General features: G+C 39.1%; 1 protein-coding gene across 1 annotated transcript in view; it reads right to left on the minus strand.

The window, feature by feature from the left end:
* Positions 1-13,181, minus strand: part of LOC148946991 (ankyrin repeat domain-containing protein 16-like) — a 158,037-nt gene that overhangs the window by 55,956 nt on the left and 88,900 nt on the right. The gene's annotated exons all lie outside the window — the stretch shown is intronic.

Below are 13,181 nucleotides of genomic sequence, written 5' to 3' on the forward strand. Positions count from 1 at the left end.
TAATTAACAGGGATTAAACGGTTTTAATGGTGATTAACAAAAAAATAGACGTAATGAAGGTAAAGAGCAAAATTGAAATAATCAATAGAAAAATTTTGCAAATAAATCGAAAACCGATAACTTCCCTATGTCTGTAGGACTATGCAAGATTCGTACTTTACTGAAAACAAAATCACCATGAAAGATCAAGACTGTTTACTACCAGCCTAAAAACGAGTAAGTTGCCTACAAAAATAGCAGAAATTTAAAACACTTTTATTAATCTAAACCCAGCTATGATATCCATAGCTTTTAATCTGCAAGTTAATGTCTTTGAAAAATTAATTAAAAAAAAAAACTGTCAGAAAAAGAAGTTTTTTCAAAGAAAAGTAAAGATCACATTAAACTTACGACCAGTAGAAATAAGTTCCTATCGTAATTTAAACTTAAAACGACCAAAAATTAATATTAAATAATAAAGGAAACCCAAAACCAACAGAATTTAAAATAAAAGATCATAGCAAACATAAAAATAACAGGTACTAATGTCGATGAATGAATATATTTTAAAACGGTTAAAAATCAAATTAAATTTGGCTACTGCCCCTTCCTCCATCCCTAACTTTTAAAGTCTAAAGCCTATCACGTCAACTGCGTTTTATTGAAAACTATGTGTATATTGAACAGTCTTCTTTTATTTTTCATAACATCGACGACAAATATAAAAAACAAAAAACACCATAAAAATCGAGATGACCGGAAAACAACTAGTAAAAATAACTAGTAAAAAATAACCTAGTAAAAATATTCAAGATGAGCAATTCAAGATTTTATTTCACTGTAATTTTTATTGTTATTGTTCAATTTTGTAAATATAAAAGAAAATACATGCAACAATATTCGTTTTGTGTAAAGTACAAATGACAAAATAGACTGCAGACTTTTACGGCTACCTCCCCCGCCACACACACACATTTTCATAAATTCCAGCCATTGCGTAGACTTAATAATCACCCCCTCAGTTTTGTATTTTCAACGTTTAGATTTCACTTTCTTATTATTTGGGGAAATGTAAGTGTTTAAACACTTATCCTTTTACACTTTGCCCACGTCTCGACCTGCTTTGAACAATAAGTAAAAGAAAAAAGCCACTAAAAACACATCCAAAGATATAGGCTAGAAGTGTCTCTGTGTAGTAAGCAGCATGGGTACCACCTGAATGACAGTGTTTTGCATGTTGCGCAATGTAGGTGGGTTCAATATGCAAAGTCTCATTGATTTTAACCTCAAACGAATTTCAAAATCTTTGCAAATAATATCAGGAGGGTCAATAGAGTAAATAGGCTAATCTATTTGGGTATATAAGAGCCAAGCACAGCTATTTAGAAAATAAAAAACTGCACAAGGAGTTTGCTTTTACGGGTCTTCTACCCAATACAAAAGTACTCACATAAAATTCACTAAAAAACTGAGCAATTTTTTGTAGAGGGGGGAGGGGAGTTCTTCAAAAAAGAAAAAAAGGCTAAATTTCTTCAGCATATTATTTGTGTTTCAGGGAAGCAAGGAGAAGGGGTCCAACACGTCCTTTCCTTGTGAGTGCTATAGCTAAATATTACAGAAATGTGTTTACTGGCTTAAGGGAGAGCTATGTCACCTCTTCCCAACATTTCCTTTTTTTATAATTCTTTACTCTTCATTTTGTACAATGAGACACTTAGTATTTTGCTAGCCTATTTCAAAAAATGCCCCCCCCCCCGTCCGAATAAGATCCTGCGCACTTATTATGCCTGTATATTATTATAAGCTAGACTGGGAAGCTCTCATGATTGGATCTTGATTCCACATTTTCCTCTTTGGAAACAATTGGATATTAGGGGTCTTTGCATTGGAAGCTAATACTGCGATATGAGGTCATATATTTGATGTTCAATTGTTCTAGGATAGGATGAGTAAGATAGCAAGGCTTAGTTCTATCTGCTAGAGCCATCCTATTAGGTTGCAGGTACTGAAACTATGATGCGGGCTTGAGAGCCTCTTTTTGTTTCTAACCTAATTTTATTGAAAGTTCTTTATATTTAGTTTTTAAAATCAAAAAGACACTTACCTTCTGGCATTTTCTGTGATAATTCCAACATTTGATATGAATTTCTATTAAATATATTAATTTCAATGGTGCCTTAGCTAAATTTAGTATGATATTCAAGAAATTTCAATGTAGTGTTGAAATCCAAACCATGTTAATTAATAAAATCTATTTGCATGGAAAATTACCTTTTTCTTATGAAACTTAATAATTCTAGTAATTTTTAGACTTTATACACGAATCGAAACTTCAAAAAAATGTCAATTTTCTGGAAAATATTTATAACAAACTTCGAGAGAAAATAAACGCATATTAATACAGAATTGTTGCTCGTTTAATTAATAAAAAGAAGATATCATATTATACTGTAAAAATAAAATAAAGTGGATTTCCATAAAAAAATTTTTGCTGGAATTCAAACTGGTCCAAAAAAAGTCCAATTTTTTTTGAAATTTCGATTCGTGTTTGAAATCCAAAATTGGTCCGATGATCTTCCTTTTTAAGTATAATCTGAAAGTTCCAACTTAATACCCAAACCAATTCTTGAGATGCACTGTATTGAATATGTACTTACACATAGTGTCTTTTGATTTATTTCAAATTTCCCCTCAATGTTGTAAATGGAGTAGTGTGGTAGTAGTAGTGGTATCAATAGTAGTGGTGAGAGCTTCCGTTGTAGTGGTAACATACAAATATTGCCTTTTTGATCATGTCTCTCATCATTTCCTGAAGGATCAAAATTAATACACTCAGACATTCTTGGGTTACACCCTTTTGATGGAGGGCGACCCATTCTTGGGTCACCCTCTATTCACTTTTGCCTCTTAAAAAGGGCACTAGAGCTTTTGACTTCCAACTAAATGAGCCCCATCCGATCTGGAGTTTATGCGACCACCCGTTTAATACAAACCTTATATGCTCCAGGGCATAACTTACAATTCTTGCCTCTGAGCTCTGGGGGGGGGGTGTCCACCCTGAAGGCATTGTTATATGCTCTTTGTACTATTGGCAACAAAATGTCAATCTCATAATTTCGATCAAATGTGTTTGATGAAAAGAGGATGTCAGAGAGGAGAAGGAACTAGTTGCCCTTCATCACGTTTGACTCTTAAAAGGGAAATGGAACTATACATTTCCAATCAAATAAGCCTCCTATGAAGTTCAAATAACTATCCCTTCCATTACAACCTCATATGTCCCGGGCATAACTTACAACCCGTACCTCCAGACTCTGAGGGTTGTGTCAACCCCAAAGGCCTTACTATGTGATCTTTGGACTATTTTTGAACAAATGGCTATCTCAAAAATTTCTATCAGATGTATTTGGGGAAGATACGACGTGAAAAGAGTAGTTGCCCTTCGATCACTTTGGCTCCTAAGTAGGGAACTAGAACTACTAATTTCCAATCTAATAAGCCCCCTGCAAAGTATATACGACCACTCCTTCCATAAAAACCTTATGTGCTCCAAGGGCATAACTTACAACCCTTGCACTCGGGGATGTAGGAGGGGGAGTGGTTGTCATCATCAAGGACCTAATTACCGGACCTTTCAACTACACTGAACACAATGGCTATCCCAGAACTATGATTGGATATGTTTGGGGAAACGATGGGCGAGGAGGGGGCTGGTTTCCATTCAATCAATTTTGACTATTAAAAAGGGCACTATTACTTTCAATTTCCAATCGAAATAGCCCCTTTGGAAGTTTCTACGACAACGCCTTCTACGAAGGGTCTAAAACCAAAAAAATATATAATAAATGATACACTGTGCCCATGTCGCTTTTTACTTAGGCTGCGCGATTGTGCTGCATATGACTCCTTTTCACCTTAATACCCAAGGCCTTTTGGTGACTCAGGATAAAAAAAAGCCGCATTTTCATAAAAAAAACCTATAGCTTACGTAAAAACTAGAAACTAGCATGGCCTACTGTCCTTGACCCAGGGGCTTTAGGGGGTCATTTTGTCTCCTAGGGCATGTTTATTTGACCTTTAGACAATTTTGAAGAAAATGGCAATCTTAAAATTTTGATCAGTTGTCTTTATAATGAATGCAGCCTAAAAAAAAGCGTGGAGGGTTTCAGTTACCCTCCAGTCACTTTTGACTCTTAAAAAAAGCACTAGAATTTTCAAATTTCCAATATAAGCACCGTCTGAAGTTTTATAATCAACCCCTCTACATAAAGCGACTCTATAGAAAAAAATCATGACACATTTCGGTACTGTCCCATCACCCGGGCCTCTCGGGTTAATCACTATAGACTAGGCAATGATGAAACCCGTTTTTGATGTCTTAACTGTTATAGAGCAGGCAATGATAGCAAGGTTTTCATTGCGAATACGATATTAAACTGTGTTTTTTTGGGATTTAGGGGGGGGAGGTACCTAGGTTAGGTTAGGTTACGTATTGGCGCAAGCCTCGATGGCACAATCTTTAGCGCTATAAGTGGCGCTATCGAAGAACTTATAAGGTGTAAGTTCACAGCTCTAAAGTATAATATTACATTTGACGCGGTCGATCTTCATTACCGCAATTGTCTCAGTCTAAATTTTTTATCGCTACAGGAATATCCTTGATAAAGCTCTTTCAACCTCAAGAGTGCCCTAGGGGATGGACTTCACAAGTGCCCTGGAAAGGTGCCAAGGAATTGGCCATCATAGAAATGGAACATAGCTTTCCCTATCAGTTGAACTTATTATCTTGCTGATTCAAAACATGTGAATTTGTTAAACTTAATGTTACCCCTCAAAGGTTATTAATCTAAGAAGATTTGTATACTTCTAGAAAAAAGTAAAAACAAGGGATGATGCTGATAAACTGTGACCATCAAATTCTACATGCCTAAGATCCCTATACCAAAGGTTTTGAGCTCCCTTGTGAAAAAACGAATCCGAAATTTTTCTCCCAAAAATAAATTAGAGTACACATTTTTCAGGAAAATTTTCCATTTTTGAGCCGTAGTAGCGTAAAATTTAACTGGCGTAAAAATGATGAATGAAGTGGTGGCAGCTCATGATAAATTTGAATATAATATTAAACACGGACATATCCTAGGCAGCGCAATAGCGGTGCCTAAGTAAATAAAGATGTTGACGCAATGTATGATTTATTTATTTTATTAATTTAATAATTTTTTTAGTCTTAGACCAGGACACTTCATATCAAAGGAGTTATTGTAGAAAACTCAAAAAGGGGTTATTTGATTGGAAATTGAAATGGCTTGTGCCGATTTTAATAGTCGAAAGTGATTGGAGAACAACTAACCCCCCTCCCAAGCCCACCCTTTCCCCAAAAAAATCCCATCAAAATTTTGAGATGGCCATTTTGTAAAACGTAGATGAAAAGTCCGGAAATTATGTGTTTGAGAATGACAATCCCCTCACAGCCCTCAGGGCGAAGGTTGTTAGTTATGCCCTGGGGGCATATAAGATTTTTATAGAAGGCATTGTCATAGAAAATTCAAAAAGGGCTCATTCGATGTGAAATTGAGAGGGCCAGTGCCCATTTTGATAGTCAAAAGTAATCGGAGGGTAAATGCCCCCCCCCCCCAAAGCTCATCATTTCTCCAAACACTTAAAATCAAAATTTTTATATAGTCTTTTTTTCGACGTAGTTGAAAATTCTGGAAGTTAAATATTTGAATATGACAACCCCCCCCCCTCACAACCCTCAGGACAAGAATTGTAAGTTATACCCCTGGGGCATATAAGATTATTACAGAAAGCGTTGTCGTAGAAACTTCAAAAAGGGCTAATTTAATTGGAAATTGAGAGAACTAGTGCCTTTTTATTAGTCAAAAGTAATCGGAGGGCTAATGCCCCCCCCACACCCATCATTTCTTAAAATACTTCCGATCAAAATTTTGATATAGTCATTTTGTTCACCGTAGTTGAAAGTTCCGGAAATTATGTCTTTAAGGATGATAAATCCCCTCCACTCCCCAGCCCTCAGGGCAAGGATTTTATGTTATGCCCTGGGGTATATACGTGTGGTCATATAAACTGTGGAGGGGGCTCATTGGATTGTTAATCAAAAGATGTAGTACCCTTTTTAAGAGTCAAAGTTATCGAAGGGAAGCTAATCCCCCCTCCCCCTCCACACACATACACATCGTACTGTCCCGAAATGCATCTAATAGAAATTTTGATACAGTCATTTTATTCAAAATAGTCTAATTACTATACAACAGGGCTTTTGGAGTTGAAACAACCCCCCAGAGCCTGGAGGCAAGGGTTTTACGTTATGTCGCGGGGTCATATAAGGTTTTCATGGAAGGGATGGTTGTAAAAACTTTAGAGGAGGCTCATTTAGTTGAAAATTGAAAGTTCTAGTGACCTTTTAAGAGTCAAAAGTGATGGAGGGCAGCAAGCCCCCCCCCTGACTAACCCACTTCAGAAAACTAACCTGATTAAAATTGATAGATAGCGATTTTGCAAAAAAAAATATTCAAAAAACATATAACCATGCCTCTAGAGTTGACACAACCCCCCAGTGCCCTGGAAATAAAGATGTAAGTCATGCCCTGAGGGCATAAAAGGTTTCTTATGAAATGTGCGGTCGAATAAACTGCAGATTGGGCCCATTTAATTTGAAATTGGAAGTTATAGTGCCCTTTTTAAGAGTCAAAAGTGATTTAAGAGCAACCAGCAATCCCCCCAACGTTCATCGTTTCCCCAAAGACGTCCAATCAAACTTTGGAGATAGCAAATTTGTTTACTGTAGTCGAAGGGTGCGGAAATTATGTCTTTTCGGAAGACACTTCCGTCCCCACAGCTCTCAGGGCAGGGGTTGTAAGTTGTGCCCCGCGTGCATATACGGTTCTTATGGAAATGGTGGTCAAATATACTTCGGAGGGGACTCATTGGATTTGTAATCTGAATTTCTAGTGCCCTTTTTAAGAGTCAAAGTGATCTGAGGGCAGCTATCCCCCTCCGCCACCCCCAAAACGTCGTGTTTCCCCAAAACCCATCGGATAAACAGTTTTGAGACAGCTATTTTGTTCAAAATAGTTCAAAGATCATATGAAAAGGCTTTTGGGGTTAATAGAAACCACAAGAGCCTGGCGGCGAGAGTTGTAAGTTATGCCGCGGGGTATTCAAGTTTCTTATGGAAGGTATGGATGTTTAACTTTAGAAGAGGCTCATTAGGTCGAAAATTAGCAGTATGGTTCCCTTTTAAGCGTCAAAAGTGATGGAGGGCACTTTGCCCCAACTCCCTTCTCACCGACAATCCCTCTTATCACCAAACGCATTTCATTGAAATTAAAAGATAGCAATTATATTCAAAATAGTGAAAAGAACGCATAATAATGCCTCTAGGATTGACACCCCCCCCTCCCCCAGCACTATGGGGATAGGGTTATAGCATGAGGATGTAAATTATACTATGAGGGGATAAACTTTTTATGGAAAAGGCGGTTGTATAAATTTCAGATGGGGCTCATTTGATTTGAGTGCCCTTTTTGAGAGTCAAAGTGATTTGAGAGCAACCAACCCCACCCCCTCCATGCCCATCATTTCCCTTAACACCTAAAATAAAAATTTGGAGATAACAATTTTGGTCATCGTAGTTGAAGTGTCTGGAAATTATGTCTGTCAGGAAGACCCCCCCCCCCTAAAGCTCTTAGGGCAAGGGTTGTAAGGTATGCCCAGGGGGCATATAAGGTTTATATAGAAAGGGTGGTCGTATATGCTTTGGAGGGGACTCATTGGATTCGTAATCAGAAGTTCTAGTGCCATTTCTAAGAGTCAACGCCATCAGAGCGTGACCATGATGGTCAAGTTCTAATATTGCTTCTTACTTTCAGTTGAAAAAAAAAATTATTTAATTTCTGATCGTTTTTAAATAATGATGGGAAATCCACCACCTCCTTCATAGAAATGTCCCTTCCCCCAAGGAAACATCCTCTATGGAAAGATCCTCCCACATAATTCCCTCCTCTAACCCCCCCAAGTAAAAATCCCTCCTGAAAACGTCTGTATACTTCCCAATAATCAATACTATATAAACAATGGGCAAAGTTCATAGCTTGCAGCCCTTCTCCCGGAAACTTTGGGGGATTATGTTATCCTCAAAGACATATTTATTAGATTTTCAACTATGTTGAACAAAATGGCTATCTCAAAATTTAGATTGGGTGGCTTCGGCAATAGAACGAGCGTGGGAGGGGGCCAAGTTGCACTCTAATTTTTTGGTCACTTAGAACTGGCACTAGAGTGTGTGTGTGTGTGTGTGTGTGTGTGTGTGTGTGTTGTGTGTGTGTGTGTGTGTGTGTGTGTGTGTGTGTGTGTGTGTGTGTGTGTGTGTGTGTGTGTGTGTGTGTGTGTGTGTGTGTGTGTGTGTGTGTGTGTGTGTGTGTGTGTGTGTGTGTGTGTGTGTGTGTGTGTGTGTGTGTGTGTGTGTGTGTGTGTGTGTGTGTGTGTGTGTGTGTGTGTGTGTGTGTGTGTGTGTGTGTGTGTGTGTGTGTGTGTGTGTGTGTGTGTGTGTGTGTGTGTGTGTGTGTGTGTGTGTGTGTGTGTGTGTGTGTGTGTGTGTGTGTGTGTGTGTGTGTGTGTGTGTGTGTGTGTGTGTGTGTGTGTGTGTGTGTGTGTGTTGACCGCATTGCACAGGTGTGTCGCGTGACGTCAGAGGGCATGTTGTAGAAATTCAATGGAAAAGGGAGGGCATGTTGCGGAAACTGGGGAGGGCATGTTTTGGAAACTGGGGAGGGCATGTTGCAGAAATACACTTTTATTTTTCCTATAACTGCCGTGACGTCAGAGGGCTAGTTATATAAATTGAACTAACCTGACCTAACCTTTGAACCCTTGCCAAGGGTGGGAATTTAACCTAAAATTGGGTCACCTGGTCGTCAAAAGAGGAAATCGCCGTTAAACATTCTTCTTGAACCTATGGAAGAAAATAGTAGTCCGTATGTGTGTCACAGAAAGCAAAGTGACATTACTACTCTTCCCGTGTGGTATTTCACAGATAAACACTCGTAGAATAAGAAACATTTTGTGAAGCATTTTGTGATGCATTTTGTAATGCATTTTGTGAGTATTTCATGACTCTTTTAACTTTAAATTTGGATTATTTTTGATGGTTTTTCCTAAATTAGCTCAAATTTGTCATACACGCCGATTCAGGTACGACGTGCTCCCATTAATTTGTCTAGAATGTCGGTAACAAAATTTTAAGTCTTAAAACTAAGCGATTTTACTGGTTTTCTTGAGATATAATCGCAATTTTAAGGAAATGTCTATCTCAGTCAGAAAAATGACAAATACCTTTATTAAGGGCTTCTACTCTCTATCCCAAACAAAATGCTTTAGTGAGCAATACATATCGGCTGAATTTGAATTTTTTTTTTTTTTTTTTTTTTTTTTTTTTTTTTTTGGCTCTTTGTGCCATTTTGGAAGTTAAATTTAAAGGTAAGAAAAAATTTCCATGGTTTCAGGTAAAAATCCATGATTTTTAATAATATATCCGTGACATTTCAAATATCCAGGGCAAGGTCAAACAATCCATGTAGACATGGATAAATCCATGGCGGTGGCAACCCTGCTCGTGGGTACTGCAATCTCATCCCTAAGCAGTAAAAACTGCTTAGTCGAGTCTATTATTTATTTATTATTTATTTATTTATTTATTTTTTGAAAAACCCGTCAAATAAACACAACAAAACGGAGCACTTAAAAGTAAAAAAGAAAAAAAAGAAGACACAAACTATAACAAACTGAACCAACAAAGAAAACAAATCACTGATTCACTGAATGAGCAGATGGGACCATTCGTGTAGATTTAGGCTTATTTTTCTATTATGCTTCACTATTCGTCTAGCGACGGCGACGCCAGGGTCTGCGACTTTAAAATTTTCAATTACATACGAATTCCTATACCACAGAGGTAGACAAAGCAAATACTTCGCAAAACGAAAATACATCGCTGTGATTATATTTTGGTCAGTTTTAGTGAGAAGTTTCCAGAAGGGCGGGGCATATAAAATGTGAGGAAGAGCGATGGCGTTATACAAGCTTGCTAGAAGCAGCCGGTTGAATCAGAGTTTGCACGATATAACTGAAGCGTAAGACGGTGAAATTCGTCGTTTAAGCTGTTCGAGGAAAAGTTTTCGGGTGTGACGGATAGATGAACCTATGGGTAAACCTAGATAAATGAGGTGATCCACTGGCTGGACAGAGCTAGGACCAGGGGCAATGGTAGGAGCACAAAAATCAGTTTTCCAATTGAATAGGACGATTTCCGATTTTGAAGAGCTGAACTGAAGTCCAACTTTAAGATATTCGGCTTCAAGGATTTCAAAGATATCAATTGCCCGCTGAAAGGTTCGGCTAAGATTCAGGATGTCGTCCGCGTAACATACCAAAGACAAGTTAACAGATGACAAAATCAGCGAAGATGGACATTGATCTTGTGCATCAAGGACACAGTTATTGAAAAGGTCGGGAGAGATGACTGCTCCTTGACGCGCTCCTTTCTTGACTGGAACTAGTCGAGTGCGTGGAACGGGGGTCAAACCCTTCAGTCGGATCCGTAATCTAGAATACAGATTCCTGAGAGAACGAATGACAGCTAGACGCAGCATGGATTAGAGAGTCGAATGCACATCTAATGTCGTGTCTTGCCAAAGAAAGGCTCTCTCCAGAAGATTCGGCATCTATCAAGACATTAGCAACGACTGTTAAGGCATCAGCACATCCAGTTCCTCGCTTGAAGCCGAACTGAAGCGGAGGAGTGTAGAATACTTTTTCGAGTTCCTGTATAAACAGTAGCTCGAAGAGCTTGCACAGTGACGTAGCTACAGTTATCGGACGGAATGCTGTACATTGAGTTTCAGATTTTCCCCCTTTAGAAATGGGAGTTAGATCTTCGATGCAGAAAGAGGCAGGAACAATTCATTGAGAGAAAATCATCTGCATAAGCAGAGAGAGATGTGCCGTGAGAAGTTTACCTCCGTATTTCAAGTGGATCGCACTGGCTTCGTCAATGCCCGATGAGCCTTTCCATTTGAGTGTACAGATGACATCTTCAACAGAGCGGGTACTGGCGATAAAATCTTCATCGGGATGAGAAGATAGAAAATGATCCAAGGCAGCCTCGTAAGGTTGTTCGATGGAGGGGTCAGGAGCTGAGAACTCCGATTCGTAATGGGCATACCATTCATCTTCAAGGATGTCGGCTGGGGATGGTGAAGAAGAATTTTTTGCAGAACGAGAGACAAACTTGAAGATCATATTTCTATCTTGTTTGGCACGGGCAGAATAATGATTGACTAGATTTTTCCGATGCCGAGCCAGGGCTTTAAAAAAGATTCGCTTCGTGAAAATCTGTATGCTGTTCACAAGACCCATATTCGGACGTCCACACTCTTTCCATACTGAAAACCAAAATTTTGCTTGATTACATGAAATGACGAGATCTGGATTTGGCGACCACCCGGGAATGATTCCTTTACGACTTCGTTGCAAAAAAACAGCTTGTTTTTTTGCGAAGCGGAGAGCATGGCAGATTTCTGCGCAATATATATCTAGACAAGTCAAAACCTCTTTTTGAGGCAACTGGAGTGACTTCTCAAGGAGATGAAATGGGATGCTGATTTTATTCAGGACTGAATCTACCGACTCGATGAATAAGGCTTGATCAATTCTCGACCAGTCACGACGGTGTCGAGGTGCTGAAGGAGAAAGAGGTTTTGTTTGGTGACCAGAAGATGGCATACCGACAGAGTAAGTTATCGGAAGATGATCAGACAACTGATAATCAAAAACAACCTTTACTATATCCGCTCGCAAATCTGACGATACTACAACGTGGTCCAGGTTGGAAGTTCGCGAGGAAGTGTAAACATACGTAATATTGAACGATTTATCTAAAACACGCAAGGAATCACTAAACAAGCCCTTAACTAGTGTTGTACGCGTTGAAGCTTGAGAATTCAGCTCTGACAGATTACAATTAAAGTCACCGGCTATAATGCAAGGTAAACCTAAGTATCGAATTTTGTCTCTACATGAACCTAGTTTTTCACAAGATAGCGCAAATTTACGCTCAGACTGGTCATTATTGTAGTCTGTGGGAAGATACACACTAATACGCACAGAACAATCCACTCTCATAGCTAGATAATAATCATTTGCTTCGAAGATACTAGAACGGAGAGCTGATTTCACAAACGTAATAAATCCACCCGAGGGTCGGCTTCTATCGTTCAGCTGTCTAGCGGGCACACAATAAGTTGTCATATCCTCAAGCTCAAGTATGTTCAGACCATGTTTAGTAACAAAATGTTCCTGGAGACAAATCACACTAAACTCAAAACGGAGGCTTTCCAGAACCAGAAGTTTATTGATAAAAGAGCCGTTTATATTCCGCGATAAAAGAGTTAGTGACGAGGTCATTAGTTTGAGGGTTTACGGTTTTTCGGGCACTTCACACTATAGCAAGTATGACCCTGCTTTTTGCAACCAACGCAAAAGGCTGCCTTCTGACACGGGGTATCTGACGTAGATTTGTGATAAGGCGAAGCCGCATTTGGAACATAGTGAACCGTTCTTACAATCTGCTGCTAGGTGACCGATTGCGTGGCAGTTAAAGCAGCGCCGAGGTAAGAACACGAACTCTTCAGCTGGGAGGCGTTCATATCCGATTTTCACTGAAACTCTGAGAAAGGTATCGAGGTCATTTCGTGTCGGAAAGTAGACTTTAAATGTTCGAGACTTGCCACAATGTAGGGTTTTATTACACTTTGGGACTAGCTGTTTAAGAGACTGTTCGTCTAGATCCTCTGGCACTCGCTTGATCGCAGCTAAAAAAGCAGGCTCCTTGAGGGAGATGCTGAGTGACGGTTTCGCACGTTTAGCTGCATTCACTATCTGGCTCGCGGTTTGCTTGGAACGTACCACGAGTTTCCACTCGGTATTAGAGTGGCGTAACTCGGTTATATCGCCGTCTGGACATGGGCACAGTTTGTCGATAAATGCTTTGCGTTCGCTTGGGCATTTTAAGTCTGTTGGAGGGTATTTTAGTATCAAAGAGTAAAGCGGCCTCGGGGGTGTGGTTTGGGACGATTGAGATTTATCTGGCAGGGTGACTTTAGAGCGGCTAGTATTTAGCATAA

The sequence above is a fragment of the Artemia sp. Qi Xiang Cuo genome, chromosome 11 (assembly GCF_049724085.1).
Source record: "Artemia sp. Qi Xiang Cuo chromosome 11, ASM4972408v1, whole genome shotgun sequence".
Taxonomy (NCBI): Eukaryota; Metazoa; Arthropoda; class Branchiopoda; order Anostraca; family Artemiidae; genus Artemia; species Artemia sp. Qi Xiang Cuo.